This window comes from Lepisosteus platostomus, chromosome 10 (assembly GCF_059453375.1).
Source record: "Lepisosteus platostomus isolate fLepPlt1 chromosome 10, fLepPlt1.hap1, whole genome shotgun sequence".
NCBI classification, from domain to species: domain Eukaryota; kingdom Metazoa; phylum Chordata; class Actinopteri; order Semionotiformes; family Lepisosteidae; genus Lepisosteus; species Lepisosteus platostomus.
Genome location: NC_142620.1, coordinates 2805272 through 2822051, shown reverse-complemented (window position 1 = coordinate 2822051; position 16780 = coordinate 2805272). Strand labels below are relative to the sequence as shown.

General features: G+C 39.4%; 1 protein-coding gene across 7 annotated transcripts in view; it reads left to right on the top strand.

The window, feature by feature from the left end:
- Positions 1–2369: 2369 nt before the first annotated feature.
- Positions 2370–16780, top strand: part of foxn3 (forkhead box N3) — a 77612-nt gene continuing 63201 nt past the window's right edge. The window contains exons 1-5 of one of the 7 annotated variants that reach the window (XM_088647504.1): positions 4364–4498; positions 6458–6547; positions 14274–14396; positions 14846–14960; positions 15465–15582. The gene's annotated coding sequence lies outside the window, so the exon portion shown is untranslated. Of the gene's footprint in view, positions 2547–4342; positions 4499–6457; positions 6548–14273; positions 14397–14845; positions 14983–15464; positions 15583–16780 lie in introns of those variants that run through there. The other 6 variants (XM_088647505.1, XM_088647507.1, XM_088647506.1 and 3 more) reach the window with 6 other exon arrangements.

The following is a 16780-nucleotide window of genomic DNA, read 5'->3' as shown; positions in this document are numbered from 1 at the left end:
GCAGGATGCTCTGCCCAGTGGTGGTTTGAAATCGCAGGATTGCAGTTCTCCCTCATGTCCCCCTCATGTCCAGTGATGGAGACAGGGCTTCACTCTCCACTCCGCAGTTCCACGAACAGTAAGCGCTGGCGAACTTCGTCACGCGTGCCCAGGGAGACAGTCCAAGGTCTGTTGATCTTGGTAAGGCAGTTACAGTCTGGTGATTATTTCGTAGACGTAGGCAGGCCCGTCCTGACCTAAATGTGTTTTAATTCCCTTTTAAGGCTCATTTTAATCCACAGGCTCTTATTTGACTTGCTCGCCATGTTCTTCTTTTCAATAACCAGTGCGTGTTTGTGGAAAGTGACCTTGCTATGAGGACGTAGTTTGCATCGCGTGCGTCCCCGTTCCGCGTCGTGTGCTGTCAGTGGACTGTGAGGCGGGAGCACAGCCATTATCTGGATTCCTCGCAGTCCCTTGCATCCTGAGGGTTGACTCGGGGCTTCCCAGCCTCGGGATATGATGTGCTGCTAAAAAATTTAAAAAGCTGCTTGACATGAAACCTGTTAGTGGGAAGCCGGTTCACCATTTTATACACTGAAGGGAAAAAAAAAAGAAGAGATGTTTTCTGCTTTCTTGCAACAGATGAAGAGGCACAGCGGAGCAACCTCATAACCAGCGATAAACTGGAGGTCTACACTGAAATAATGAAGCAGCCAAGGAGATGAAATGGCCTCTGAAATGCACAGTCTTCTGCTGCAAATCGCCTGAGTTGCACTGGGAGGTGAGGTGAGAAGTACCCTACCTACACTCACTATTTTCTCACTGTCTTGTCCTTAACGGCCAAAGCATTGTTGACAGAGCACAGGCAGAGTCTGCAGGCCGAGGCATGAGGGGCCTAACCTAAGGGAGAAACTGGCCTTTTGGATTGAGTTCCTGATGCCAAGTGGATGTGCTTTTTCTAAAGCATTCACAGGGATAGAAAAGCGCTGTTGCATTATTTCACATGTTCCTGGCTGGATCCTTGCAATTAAGGCTATTCTGCAACTACTTTCCAAGCATCTATTATTTAATGGTTCAAAGTAAGAGCAAAGTCTTAAAAATAAAATACTAGGTTATGCATTTAATGCATGCGGCACAATAATCATTCTTTTAAAAAAAATCAATACATAACAAAGGGTTTGAGTGAATTCACAAGTAGAGTGAGGTTCATCAAGGTTGGTGTTTAAATTAAAAAATATTTTGTGATCATAGAGCTCGACCCTGCACTTGGGCCCCAAAAAAAATGTTTTTAGCAGTTGTGTCAATGGAGAAACACCAGAGTTTTAAACTTAACTTGGGAAAATACAGGCCAAAGGCAAGTTTAAAGTGGCACCATGTAACCAAAAATAAACACCGAAAACAGGGAACACTTCATGATTCTTAACTCCTAGCTGAAAATGTTCATTTGTTTCGGTAAAATTTATTCATTAATAGGACAATGGTTTTGAATCTGGTGGGGTTCAATTTCTGATTGAAGGCTGGTAATTCATTCAGTCAGAAAATGTGGTAACCGTGCAACAGGCAGAAATTATTCACTAGGAATTCCTAAGTGATCTACATAGTCAATTAAACCAGAAAGAGTGGCACATGTATTAAAAATGAGTTGTATTTGAAGTGGGAATGACTGAAGAGTATAGAGATGCTGCCGTCAGATAATCATGTCAGAGCTCCTGAGGGATCAGGTTCTTTTTTCTGCTTTTAAATAGAAATTGTGAAGGTCATTTCTTTAAGTGATGACAGTCTTTGAATATATGACTGATTGACACACAGTGCATGAAGCCCTGTAACCTGTTGATTTGTCTGCCCATTGGAAATACCTCCTGACTGGCATCTGTAAGTTGTTAAAAAAGTTTGTACAGAACAATTCATTGGTCCAATATTCAATGTGGCACTAACTTTGTTTGAATTCACCTGCTTTTTAAAATCAGTTCATTCCCATTCACTATCTTTAAAATGTCCCTTTTGCAGATGTTATGTTCTGAAAATATCTTTCCTTAAATCTGTATATCTGGCCAATTTAATCACATAATGTCTATGGTGTATCGGTTCTAGAACTGTATAAGTAGTTTAATGATAATCTTTTTCTCCTTTTGTCATTTATTTCCCTTGAGAGTTTATGAAACAGAGCTTAAATTATTAATTTCTATAGTTACTCCTTAAGATAACCTTTTCTCACATGTTTATTTGATCCATTTGACCACATTCAGTGTGTACCAAGCCTTGAAAGTATCTGCAGAGGTACTTCGATGGAACATGGAAGAACAATGGAATTCTTTCAGTTAACACAGGAGAAACTAGGACCCAGCTGGTGTTGTCATTCTGTTTGGCTCCCTCAGCTCCAGAGCACAGCAGAAAGCTCAGTGTGGAGCGTGGAGACAGGGCTAAGTGAATGTTGTATCTACTGTGGTCACTGAAAAATATTGAATAAAACCAGAATGGAAGGATTAACCAGTGGGATTTAAAATTTGGAGCTAAAGCAGAAGCTCATGCTGAGGAGACTATCTGGAGAAGATCAGGATTAAAAGGTTACTATATGATCGTTAATTCCTGGTATAATCTTTGACTCTTCTAGGTCTGGAGTCATCATTGCACACTGAGTGGTTATGAATGCTCCTGCAAATGCATTACATGTGGAACATGTGCTGTTTCTACTTGATAAAATAGAAAAATATCAGGGGTGAGTAGGAAGGGGATTGCACTTTTTGCTTTAACAAGAATTGTTCCTGCTATTTTTCTCTTAGAACGGTGTTGGACTTCACACACTGGTGCAGAGTGCATGTAACATTTTAGATGGTGAGATTATTGTTTTCAGGCGTTTAGTTCACATGAAAACAGTTCTTCATCTTTAAACTCTGAGGCGGTATTTTCTTCCAGAACCAACCCCACTTTTCTTTCTAGGTTGTGAGTGCGAAGTTTAATATATGCTGGGTCAGCAGTTATGCTGCATGAAAATACTTCTTGCTGTTTTTTTCAAAAACAAAACAGCCCGTTTTATAATAAAGGGCACTGATGCAAAGAGGCATGTGTTTGCTTAATGGAAAACTCTGAAGTGCGTAGAGGCTGATGTGTTTAAGAGCACGGCAACAGTCATGTGCATCATTGTGTTGAAGGGCAGGACAGATACGACGGACCATCTGACTGAGCATCGAGGACAGGAGGTTTCAATGAGGAGCTGTAATGGAACTGAACTGTGTTTAGTTACGCAATTGAGATGGAAATCAAGTAGAATTGAAACCCGTGTATTTACTGGGGCCCTGTTTTCAGGGAATGTACTTGGGATGTTTTGGGTCTTCCTCAGTAATTGCAGGCTTTGCTTTTCCGCAGCTCTCAGTGTCAGCTTGTTGATTGTCATGATGTTATGTACATCTAATCCTGAAAGAATGAGCCCTGTACTGAGCCCCTGGAGAGACTGTCAGACATGAAGTGCTCTCATTGTATCGAAACAAAGTGGGTCTCATTCAGGAATTCACATTGCTGTTTTACTGATTTAGTTGAAGACATGGACAAAAATCCAAGAAAGATACATAGATAAGGTATAAATTGTGTCTCGTTTACTACTAAAATGTGCCTGGTGTTTTTTTAGCTGTATAGGAATTGAATCATGTGAGTGGTGCTAGTGAACAAGCATAAAGTTTTCGGCTCCAGTGAAACACCGAAGGATCTGTATGAAGTCAGGAATATGAGTGGAGTGAACTGATATTGTGGAATGGTGTCGTTGGGCTCTGACTGATGTGGTTGTATGGACACCAGACTTTCTTGCATGTCTTTCATTCCTGGTAATTCTCTTGCCATAATCTTGTACTTCTGCCAAGGAATTACTGACACTGGCATTGTGTTTTTATGGTGGCTCTTCTTACATTGTGATTGATGTCTCCCAGTCTTGTATTACATACTTGCAAAAAAGTGGGTTCTTCTGTGTGCCTTTAGAAATGGATGCTTTTATTGTTTAGCCTTTAGTTGAGTTGTGAAAAATCTAGATGATGTAGCTGCTGCATTTAGTAATTGCTCCTTATTTTGTAGCATAAAATGTTAACTGTGCATGTCAGAAAAACTTTATTCACAGCTTACCATTTAACATCGTAACATTCGCACACCTTCTAACTGGCTGTCTGCGTAGTTCAGTTTGTAGCTGTCTTTCTAACAGTAAGTTTCCTATGGGTCTCAGTTTTTCAAGTGCCCCCTCATGTGGATGAGAACTGCCTATAGCATGACTTTTATACGCCTATAAAAATAAGACACCTGATTGGTTGCTTTGCAGAAGCACAGGAAGTTCAGGGTTTCTAATAACCACCCAGAGACACAGTTACCATAGAGACAAAGATAAGCCCCCCTTTCTCAAAAAACGTCTGCATGTCATCACAGATGCCTGCAGAAAGTGTTCACTCCTGCCAGTTCTCCCATTAGCATCTGCTGAAACATTACAACGCAGCTGTCTCATGAAGGTCATTTTTTTCTTCAAATGTACTCTCTACTTGCTGTGAGTTTGCTATCATTTTCAAACTTTTTTCATAAATCTTATTCAGATCTGCACTTCTCAGGCCAGCGTGTAACGGGGCTTGTTTTGTGGGCTTTCAGAAAGCCGTTCACCCCACACCATAGGAATGGCTATTTTTGTGAGCGAGGGGAAGGCAGGAGCGTGGAACTCAGCTGTCAGTGGGAAACATGGGAAGAAGCCAGTTTTATCTCTCTGGTATCAAGCAGTGCTCTGTCCTGAGGCATTCTAAACAGTATATATCGGTCTTGTATGCGTGAGCATTTGGTAGCAGTGTCTGTTACTGCAAAGTGATGTAAATGCTGGCTATTTGTAATACTGATACAGCGTTTTCTCATTGATTTCAGGAGTATTGTGGTGGCTATTAATGCAGTTTGTGACCAATAACATTTGAAGGTCTCACTTAGTTCCGTTGTTTACCACAGGCATAAAACTACGACTTGAGTTCTTTTTGAGTTCTGAGGTTGAGCTGAACGAACTGTTTTTGACTGTTTTATCTAACACCATGCTCAGAGCTGGATTCTTCACTATGTACCCAGAGAAATGAAGTTATACACAGCATGCAGTGTAGCCATGTTCACAGTAAAGGATATCCTGTTGACGGGAGTGTTCTCTTATCTGAGGAAAGTCCGTTGGCAGGAAATGTGTCAGCCACTTGTTTTCTTTAAAGTAAAAGGAAGTATTGTGGATTACTTATTTTGACTCTGTGGATAACTATGGGGGAAGTTTTTTTTTTACCTTAACAAAACATTTACGTGTGTGAAACCTGACATGTTTTCTCAGTTAATTGGGTTTTTAATGATAGTAATAAACAAAATAAAACAAGTGTAAAAATTGTGTTATCTCTGCCTGCTTACGGTATGCATTTCTGTATTACTACATTTTACAACTTTTTTAGACTTGTTTCTAGCTGATCGTAGACAGTTGTGGAAGTATGAAATGAATTCACTAACATGTTTTTTCTCCTTGGCTGTTGTTCATATACTATATCTGTTTAAGACAGAGTACAATGATAATAGTAACTGTCTCAAGCTTTGAAAAGGTAAAACTTGTCCTTGCAGCCTTGCAGTTTATTTGGTCTTTCAGATAGCTTGTACCACTAGCCAGTTTGTATAATTTCAGATTGCACCACCCCTTCTAAAATCCAACAGTGTTGCAAAGCACAGGAAAGTGTACAGTATTAAAGCATGAAGGACATAATGAAGAAAGTGTCAAAACATCAGGAGAGTAACTAAGAAAACAAATAATGAAAAACTACTGTGGACAATGATAAGAAAGCTGTTTAGATATGACTGCAATAATCTTAATGTGGCCTCATTTCCATGTTGTTGCAAAATCTAAATCCTATAAATGTTTTACCGTCAGAACACACGCGGACTGCTCACGTAACCCACCTATAAAGTCTGGATTTCTTTGTCTGACTAGGCTGCAGGATATATCCATGGAAAATAAGCCACTTACTATGCTCCTGCTTGTCTTTTTGTGGATCTCTGTAAATATGTTTCTTATATTGTCCTGTTTATTGGTAGCGTGAGAGGAACAAACAGCTTCCAATGTGATGTAAACACTTGCAGTTCCTTCAAAGAAAATTAAACGCCCAAAGGAAAGATCTGGGAAATAATTAGCTGTGCATGTGCCAATTGCAAAGAGCTCCTCTGGATTAAAAGGTCAGTGGTGTAGGCCTCAACTAGGGCTAACATGGCCTTGATCAGTGTGTAATCAGTGAGGCCAGCATGTCAGGTCTGAGTGAAGAGGGGAGTCCTGTAATGTGTGATACATTCTGATGAGAAACAACTTCGTACCAATGTAAGAATGTGACCATCTTGAACTGAGGCACCATGTCCAGAATAGTATGCTTTGTGTTTTAGAGAGCTTGCATGTGTAGTAAATTATTCACATGATTTTATTTTATTTTGTCTCATATTCTTGTGGATTTCTGCTCAGTTGCAGGAGGTGTATGAAGAAGTACTTTTATGAAAGGAAGAGGCTAAAGTGAAGTGCTTTCTTGGTTAAGCAGTTTCGTGAGTATGCAGGGTAGGTGATTGCTTTAGAAACACTTGAAAGAGTCTGCATCAGTACTGGCTGATGCTGTTGTCCTCAGCTTTTCACACAACAAGGGCATTTAGCACCCATCAAGCAAGACTGCTAACGTTCACCAGAAAAAGGCTTGTCCTGATTTCCCACAGCAGTTCTAAATTCCTTCTGGCTATTCAAGGGTGACCATGAGATTGTAATGGTATATCATACCATTAAAAGGACATACATCACACACACTATTTGTTAGATTTAAATCCTTACATTTCTATACAGCAGCATTTCTACTATGAATAATGTGTTTCACTGTATACTGTGGTTATACTGTATACTGTGAGGCATTAAAAGTGAAAAAATGAGCATTATAACCAATAGCATTTGTTATGTTTTTCATGTCTGTTAGTGTGCTTCATTTCACCCAGATAGATTACCGTAGAGCATCAGGTGTTTGTTCGTAACATTTATTAATCTCATTGAGTTTATATTGATTAACTTTTAATCTAGGAAAGAAAGAATTCAACTGAAACTGATTAAAGAAGTAAGAGACTAAAACTGCATAGATTAAGATGAGCACCGCTGCCCAAATGTTTAGTTGTTTTAGATGAGTACTTGTTTGATTTGTTCATATCAAACATACAGTACATTTGGTCTTATGGCACTATAGCGTACACTAAATTCAATCCTGTCAATAAAAATCTGCATCCAGTTCACCTTCACACACTTTTTTTCTGCAGGTCTTATTGCAGAACATGTGAGAAGCAGATATATTTCTCATATTCCATATTATGAAAACTCTCAAGAGGGTTGAAGCAGCAGCCTTCATATCCACTACTGACCTTATACCTGTCCCATATGTCATTTATATTGCATTCTCTTGTTTTGGTGCTGAAAAGGACATAGATCTTGGTATCTGTACAGCTGTATTTCACAAGCCTCTGGGATGGTGCTGTGTTCGGCTCCTCTGTTCACACAAACAGGGCAGTGTTGGGCCACTCAGCACATCACACCTTAGAGCAACTAAAGGTTCAGACAGAAAAGCCTCTTTGCCTTTAGAAGATGTTTCAAGCTATGAAATGTAGAATGGGTGTCTAATTTACTCCTCAAGCAGATGGCTAAAAGAAATTTTTCATGTTACTGTGTTATACTATATGTTATGCTGAGGTTTAAGTCTGGTGCTTTAAAAGCCTGCTCAAGTCTTCAGAACTGTGTCACATCATGTCCTTTAATGTGCAAATTATCTAATGCAGCCCCTAGACCCCTGGACTGCGCTCCCAAATTCAGCCTCTTCAGTGTGGTTTTACAAAGTGTTATTTAATTCCCCCTCCTCTTTCAGTGCTACACATAATAGTTTTTCTTCAGTGTTACTTAGCGGAGTGCCCTTGGTCCACTTGACCCGTATTCACTCAATAACTGTTCATTTACCCCTGCAAAGAGACAATTTTCAAAAGCGACGGTCCAGAATTTAGTCCCATGAATGAGCTAATCAGAACTGAGGAGAAAAGTAGTTTTAGTGATCGAGTACTTAGTGTTCAGCCAAAACGATCATTAACTCAAGAAGGGAAAGGATTGCTTAGATAAGTGTTACATTACAAATTGCTCTTTTGTTATGATTACATGTGTAATGTGATTATTTAAGATGTCTCAATAAAAGAAAAGTGGTGTAAAATTGTAGAAGCTTACAGTTTTAGTTTTCAGTGGGTACATTGTAACATACTGTAAATGCAAGTTATTATTCATTCTTTTAACATGATAGTCAAAATGTGTTCCTTATATGAAGACAGCGTAAAGTCAAAAATAATTCTTTGTACATTGGAGCAAGACTCTCTATACTCTAGTTGTATTAGCACCTATGGAGGAAATGAGGCAGCTTATTGCTGGGGGTTGATGGGGGAGCAACATATCCTTTAGATAAGGTTCAGGAAGATTTGGGCTTCTACTGTATATATAAACTGTGATTCGTCTTGCTTTTAGTCTGTTAGGTCTCTAACACAGAACATAAAATTAGAAAAAACACAGAAAACTAGTTTGTGTTAATGATGAATCATGAATCATGATATTTGGGTGTTTTTGGTGTCTCACAGATAAAGGAGCAGTTTTCTTTGCAGTTTGCAAGACACATTTCACAGACACATTCATCTCATCGTCATAGAAAAGCAGATCAAGAGAGCAGACTCACTGGCCTGCAGTGTGTTAGTTTTTAGGCTGTCTAAAGAAATTGAGTCTGCTTATTTAAAGATCATCAGACTGGATGACACAGCTGTAGCTTCTGCCAAAATAGAGGCATTAATGGTGTGCAATTACAATTCTTAGATAAGGAATCAATTCCTTTTTACCTGGAATGATACAAATAGGGTAGTTATGATTTGACATCAGATAGATGAGTATATGAAATTCACCATGTTGTCAGTCTGTCTGGTCTTTGCTTGTTTGCAGATAGTCCTTTATACATTCTTATTTCTGAGTAATAACTATCTGCAGCAGTACTTTCTCCAGGGTACTGTGGTCTGATAGTAGTAGTATTACTCTAGTAGTACTCTCTTGGTCATGGAAGGTCCTGTCCAACAGTGCCAGTTTCCAGGAGAGAGGAGTGTTCCCAGTAACCAAATGAACCAAATGTCTGCATTTTCCCCTTTGTTTTCTAATGAGTGGAAATTGGTACATATATCCACTAGTCGATTAACCTTTGCATTGGAAACTGACACTATCCGGACTCCCACTCCTAATACCTCATTTCCTTTCAGGGAGTTTGACCCCAGTTACATAGTATTTTACAGTTCCTAATGCTTTTACCACACATAGCTTTTACTTGGGATAGTTTCCTGCTATTTGATGATGCCTCACTAGATCTCTCCATGCTTTTACATTTTAATTGAACTTTACATTGAAGTACTACTGCTGACTTTTATAAGGGTCTACAAACTGTATTATTATTTGAAGAATATACCAAGCAATTCGACATACATACAAGTCAAATTTGTTGCAGAACAGTATTAAATCGGCTTTTTTTCTTTCCTGCATTTTATTTTATTTTATTGTCACATTCCTTGACCATTCAATCTTGTTTGGCCATTTCAACATTTAAATTCTGTGAATGTAAACTTAAGCATTCATAGGCATTGTTCCAGATGTTAAACTCTAGAAAGGCATAGGCTGTACAATGAGACAGCACAACTGTACAACACCCTGTATCTCATGAATAATCTGCGTAAAAAGTGTTTGCTGTTTGAAGGAGACAGATGTTCTCGGAATGTAACATTGGTGTTACGAATAGAAACTCACTTTGATTAGTAGCGACATTAGTTCTAATAAGTTATAATAAGTAATATAAGAGTTTGTGATTTAGGAATACTGATATCTTATGGATTAGAATAAATTAAATTAAAATAGTTCCTAAATGAACTAAAAATTGAATGGCTTTCAGAGAAGGTCATCCATTATATTCTTGTAAACTATGTTTTCTGTAGACAAAACAATAGCAACAAAAATGTGCTGCCTCTGGAACTAGGTTATATATATTTTTGTACATTTCCCAGCTGCTAAGAGGAATTTAATTGAGTGCCAGAAATAAAAAATGCAAGTCAAGATTCTGCACAAATCAGTTTCTGTTCTACAGTGTCTTGAAATTGTAGCTAAACATTTCTGCCATAAACTTGTGAACTTTGCTTCTTTTTAAACTAAATTACACTGCAAAACAAGCCAATTAGGGCGTGTGCTAGTCACCCTGCTTGTAAAGTTAAAGTATGCTGTTCCTCCTGTTGCTATGGTGTTATCAACAAGAGCAAACTTTGGGCTTGTGACAGCCAGCCACAGGCTGTTTGCAGAAGATAAGTGAAAGATCTATGAGGTTTTAGAAACTCCCAGAGAAGAGGCCTCTGCATCATGTATTGAAATCTTAAAAAAGCAGAAATATTTTTTGCCCTACCAAATGCTTCATGCTCAGTGAAATTCCTTCCTCAAAACAATATCAGTTATTGACAGAGCTGCATATGAAGGCTTGCGTAGCTCCTTGGCAAGCAAATTTTACATTTCTTCACAGGAGCTTCAGTATTTTTCATGTCATTCAAGATATTTATAATATTGTCATTGAGAAACAGCATATAAATTTGAAAAATATAAAATATATGTTTTTTGACATTTTTAAAGTCTGTTTTTGTCCATTATAACATTAAATATGAGTTCTGTCCTTCTCGTATTTACTTTCCTTGAGACCAATTCTTGAAAGAATTTTTCTTCTTATTCTTTCTTTCAGTTTATTGCTGTTAAAGTTATTCACTTACATTGCATGAAAAGGTCTAATTACAGGCCTCAGATGCGATCACTGGACATTGTTCTTGATGCTTTAACAGGTGTGCTCTGAGCCTGCAGTATGCTGTACAGGTTTGAGAAGGAGGGCATTGATGTCACCTGCCTGGGTGTGATTTTAAAGCTGGACACAGTTTTATTTTGGACAATACAAAAGTTTTAATATATCATTTCTGTACAAGAGGGTAGTGGATGATAAACACCTTTGCAACATTTGTTTATGTTCACTTGGACAGATGACGGGATAGTACATTATTCAAGTAATTTGAGCCATGCAGTTGTCGGAAACAGTGGAATAGCACTGCATTACTAGGTATTCCTTTACTGGCTTTCTCACTCCGTTTACTGACCTCCAACACATTTCCATGAGGTATCATTTTGCCATTTTTTTTTTTCAGGTGTGCAAAAATATCTGGTAAACCTTGGAAAGAGAGTGGGTGAGGGGTGTGCTGTTTGTGGTCAGCAGCTGCAGTGCTGCCTGGGTCTTGATTGCCCGTGTCCGCTCTGGGGCAGGGCAAGCATCGACAGCACCCTTTTTTAAAAAACCAAACCACTCGGGAAAGGGAAAGAAATACTAAATTGTGTGTTAAACTGAACATACAAGTTCTAGACAATAAGACAAAACTTGTCACCAGTGTTTAAGAATTGTGTTAAGGCCTAGGTGCTGTTCATTCTAATAACATTCAGGCAGGCTATCTTAACACCTAGAGTTTCAAGTGTTACAGATACAGATGTTTTTTTTCTCTGACAAGCCTACATTAAAAAAAATTGGAACATGTATCGGAATACCTTAGAAAACAATTGAATTGAAAAATCTGAGAAATATTAACTTTTAGAAAAAAATGAATTTAGTCAAACTGAATCTATACATAGCTTAAACTTAAAACTTAAATTTGTAAGCGTATCTTAGAGCTGTTAAACCAAAACCAGTGTGTCAGCAGGTTCCTAGGTGTGGCTTTGCAGTCGCCTGTCAGGGTAGTGATCCAGCCGCTCTGCAGCCAATCCATCGTCCTGATTCTCTGTACATTATTCCTCTTCAGCAGCTGTGTTTTGATTAGTTTCAGAAAAGCAGGAGCTTGTGTACAGTCTGTGTTTGCAGACACTGGTGCCTTTACATTTCTGTACAATCGCAGGAGATTAGACGGCACAATTAGTGAGAGAATGCATTTCATCAGTGAGCGTGAGGAGCTGTGTTTTTATCTCAGACAAATCAGTGATCTGTTTAATCCACTGTGTCGTCTGCGTGTCCCAGCCAGCTCTATTCAAGATGTTTGCTGCAACCTGTGCCAAACTCTGCCCTTAATTTGAGGAAGAGGCTCACTAGGAAAACCTCTGCTTCCCCGTGGTAAATGGAAAATATGAAGCACTTATGTAGAACACTGTAGCACATGTTGGGGAATGATTTTCTCCATGCGTGCATTTTCCCCACATCCCATTTCAGTGGAGAGTGCGGGGAATGAAAAACAGTGCTGAGCATTTCATAGGTTGTTAATCTATCTAGATCAAATAAAAGTCTTAAGTAATGATAAATCCTGCCTTTGCAGTTTGAAGGCATCAGCTGTAGACCAGAAGCTTGAGCGTTGCTTAGCAACTGTGTCAGAGGAGGATTGTCGGATTCTGTGCTTCTGGTTGCTCGAGCAGCTGCAGTAGTGGGTATAAACACTAGTGACAGACAAACGACCTGAGATGTGTTATCCTGACTTTTCAAGAGTATCCTGCCTTTAAATATATACAGTACATATACAACTTGAACGCTGACTGCTGAATCTGCAGTTGATCCCGTCTTGTGAAAATGATCCGTGTTCCAGTAGGACCCATGGCATGGACGCTTTTTCACATGGGCCAGCTCCAGACTTCAGCCGGGATTGTCCGAAAATGGCTGTTGGGAAAAAAAAAGTAACCATTTACAAGATAAGGCATCTAACTAGCTTACCGAACAGTTTTTGTTTCGTGCTTTGTATCGGTGCAGGTAAGGAGTTTTGGATTCACGTGTGGTGGACACAGTCTGAAACGATCCGCAGGTGTATTTCCAAATGAAGTGACTTTCTGGAGTTTATGAGGATAAGGGTTTTGTTTGATTACCTTGTGGTCTGTGTCAAGAGAAGTTAGCAGGGCCGTGACCTCACAGACTAGGCCTCTGCAGTGAGTTGGTAAACATTTCACAGAGTGCTGGTGTGCATGCGTGGACCTCCTGTGTTTCTGCCCTTCAGTACTACTCATATTGCTCTCTTCTCCAGTTTTTAAGGTATTCTATGACTGCTTCAAACATAAACGTAAAGATGAATGTGAATGCAAATTATCTGATACTTTTCATCCCAAATGATCGCAAAGTACTTTACATACAGTATAGGAGGGGACTTCGTCCACTTCATCCAGTGCAGCTCCCTCCTGGGTGATATGAGACAGCCATTACAGTATGTGCCAGACTCCCCAGTACACGGCAGATAAGGTAGAGAAGCTTCACTGGTTGAACGACGGAGGAACTTCAGGGAGGTCAGGCTGCACATGCCCGGATACCTTTGCTCCCAAACAGTGCCATGGAGTCTGTTGCTTGTTTACCCCCACACACTGCAGTACTAAAGATCAGCAGTGATTGACTAGTGGGGGTTTCAGGCAGGATAGTTTGTTTCATGGGCTCAGAAGATGATTTGCATTTTATAAATGTACGATTAGAATTGTTGACACAAGAATTTACAGTTCAGTACTGTTCACCTTTGCATGTACTCTGTTTAATTTAGAAATCACTTGTAAGAATTAACCTTAACTCCAAATTAGAAGCAATGAAACCATTCTAATTAGGGCACATGATATTTGAGCAATTCGGCTATACTCAAAACTGATCTCATAAATTGCAAGATGTGGCAGCCAGATGTCTTCTGTTTGTCATTAATCGTGTCCTCTCTAAACTACTGTGTCTTGGTGCTATACACACTAATGATTTTAATGATGGTTCTAAGGTGATCTTTGGCTTGAGATTAAAGAAAACTATTATATCTAGTATTTTTCTCTCTACATTAGCATATTCATTTTTCTTGCCTTTATTTTGGATGTTTAATATTTTGGTAAACAGTTGCCGTTGACTAATATGCAAGTGGGAACACACGTGCATAACTTCAAAGACATTACACACGCGAAACAGATGGTGTGCCTAGCTAAAAGATACTGTGGGAAAGGAATTGTAAATATTGAGTAAAAATAGAAATCAGAAAATACAGACACATTTCAACTGTTCTTTAGCCTTTCTGTATGTGGAACATCCCATGTGTTCTGTTGTCATGCTGGTGCCTGCGTGCTTTCTCATGTCAGTGTGCAAGGCTTTTCCTGGATGCGAGTTAATGAGTGCAGCTCGTGCCACAGCTGGCCAGGGGGTAGCCCTGCAGTGCCGGCCCCCGGTCCCATGTCCTGCCTCGTCTCCCCTCTTCAGCAGGGTCTGGTTTGGTGTCACCAAAGGGAAGGAGCGGCAGCTCAGTTTTCTTAGCTGAACCATTTTGTGGAAACTCGCAAAATGCAGGAGAGCCAGACCCTCTGGAGATACAGTTGAGGTTAGGTAGGTCATTTTTTTTTATTCTATCTTAAGTTTCATAATCCCATGGATCATTATAGATGTAGTCTGGAGCTAAACCATCTTTTCCAACCTTTCAGATTTGTAGACACAAAGCACTAGCAGCTCTGAGCTCTGAGGTTCTGTCATTTACTCTTTATAGCATAATCAATTAACACTTGAATATTGATACCTTTGCAGATTATAACGTTTATGTACTGTTTTTTGCCAGGTGTAATGATACCGTTTTTATTATTTTTTTGCTTTACTGAATTCTGAGTGAGGGGGAAATAACAAAAAACGTAATGCTTATTAACAAAGTAATGTATTTGTTATTTTAGCACATTGTGCTAGGATGCTGGTGCATGTTTTTGTTGCCTTGGGAATACCGTTTCATCAAAAACCAGACTCGGTGGTTTCTGAACAAAGGTGTCTGAAGGTATCTGTCTCCATAGCCTGCATCGAGCGGAGCCGTTCCCCTGTGTGACTGCAGTCCCAGTTGAGTCAATGATAGAAAGAAATGTAGTGAAGGACTTGTCTCCTGCATCCTCCCATCCCTGCGTTCCAGAGGTACAGGATTGCATTATCGCTGGTGCGTGAATGAGCACTGCTGATCCAGCTGCACTGATTAAAGATTAAGACTTTACTTTACAACCTCATCTAGGAGGATTTCTCCCTCTCGACAGAAATGGGAATTGAGCTGCATGGTATAGTGCACCGATACAGTAACTCTTTCTGTGTGCAGTGAAGAGACTGCACTGTACTGTACTGTACTGTACGTACCCAACTTGCCTGGTATAGTCAATTAGGAAGGGTACATTTCTGCTCTCTGTGGTTAAGAGGTCATGATTCCCCTTCTTCTCATTATACATAATAATGAAATGCCTATAAATTAAATTGCTCCCATAAGGGATACATAGCTATCCATAACATAAGGGTATTCATCTGGCTATTATATTCAATTATAATATCTAATAATTTAATTAAGGAAGACCAAAGTTGTATGCATGTTATCTGAAAACCCATGCCCAATGTTCAGGGTGCCATTATTCTGTATTTGTTGTGATTCCACAGGTGTTGTTCCCACGCTGAAGCCAGTGAATTTTGCTCTACTGCTGGTGCCATGGCTGGCCTAGGTGGTCCTCTGCAGGTTATATCAGGCCAAAGTGAAACTACTGTGCATGATCTCAAGGTGAATCTCAGTAACCCCATCTGAGGCCCCGTGCAGCTTCTCAGAAGTGTTTCCATGAGCAGCAGGTCTGACCTTAGCCCACTTCCACTCTCCTCAAACAGATCAACAAGGTGCAATGTAGTGTCCTACGTTGGTGTAACATGGACTCCCTGTGAAGGTTTCTTTGTACAATGGAGTTCCCACTCCTTCATTCATACTTTGTGAATCCATGTTGAGTAAAGGCTGTTGTCTTGGGTTCTATGATACCAGCTTTTTAAATCTAATTTCCCCCTGACTTTCACACAGAATCAGGAGAATCTAACGTTTAAGTATATCAATAATGGCCAGACGAATAAAGGATCTACCTTTTTCTCCAGAAAAAAAGGTTAATCAAAAGCTTGTTCACTCACCTTTGACGTCTCTTGTCTTACTCCAAAGAGCCTTCTATGTTTTATTATTGCCTTGCTTTGCTCATATGCTTATATTAGAGTTTCTGATTATGTAGCTAAAATCTCCCTTCCTGTTCTGTTTAATCCTCAAACTCCTTTCTGATACAGCTGTTGTCATTGTAATCCTGCCTTGATTCAAGCACTGGCTCAAGTAATGAGCAAACCTGCTTGAGAGTCCCAGTGGCAATCAGGCTCGAACAATTATAATCCTTTAAATGCACTTGAGATACCTGCAGCGCTTCTGTGCAACACTATTAATTGCATTGTTGGGCGTTATTGTACAGATCGGGAATGTCTGAGAGCAATTTAGTAATGAAACGTAACACATAATACAACTATTGTAGTCATTTAGTAACACTTATCATTTAAGCAATAGTATTCTGATTAGAATTCCAGAAGTAAAGAGAAACACTGGGAATTGTCTCCTAAACATATTTTTTCCATCACTTAGTAATGATTTGTTTGGCGACCATGGCACTGTAGAGAGTTTTTTGGGTAGTTTTTTGTCTGAAAATCAATCCAAAAGTAGCCCGTATGGGATGTTTTATGATTAAAACAGTTGCATTCTTGCTGCGCTCAAAGCCAGACTTTCAGACAGATACGTTTTTGCTCTGTTCTTAAAAGTTTCTTAAAAGAGCAGTTATTTACTCAGAGTGGCAGGAAGCCGCACACAGTGTACATTTGAAGGGTGGAGGTTGAATTCAGTTGTGTCCTTTTTAATAATAATAATTATAATTGCTTACACTTATATAGCGCTTTTTCTGGACACT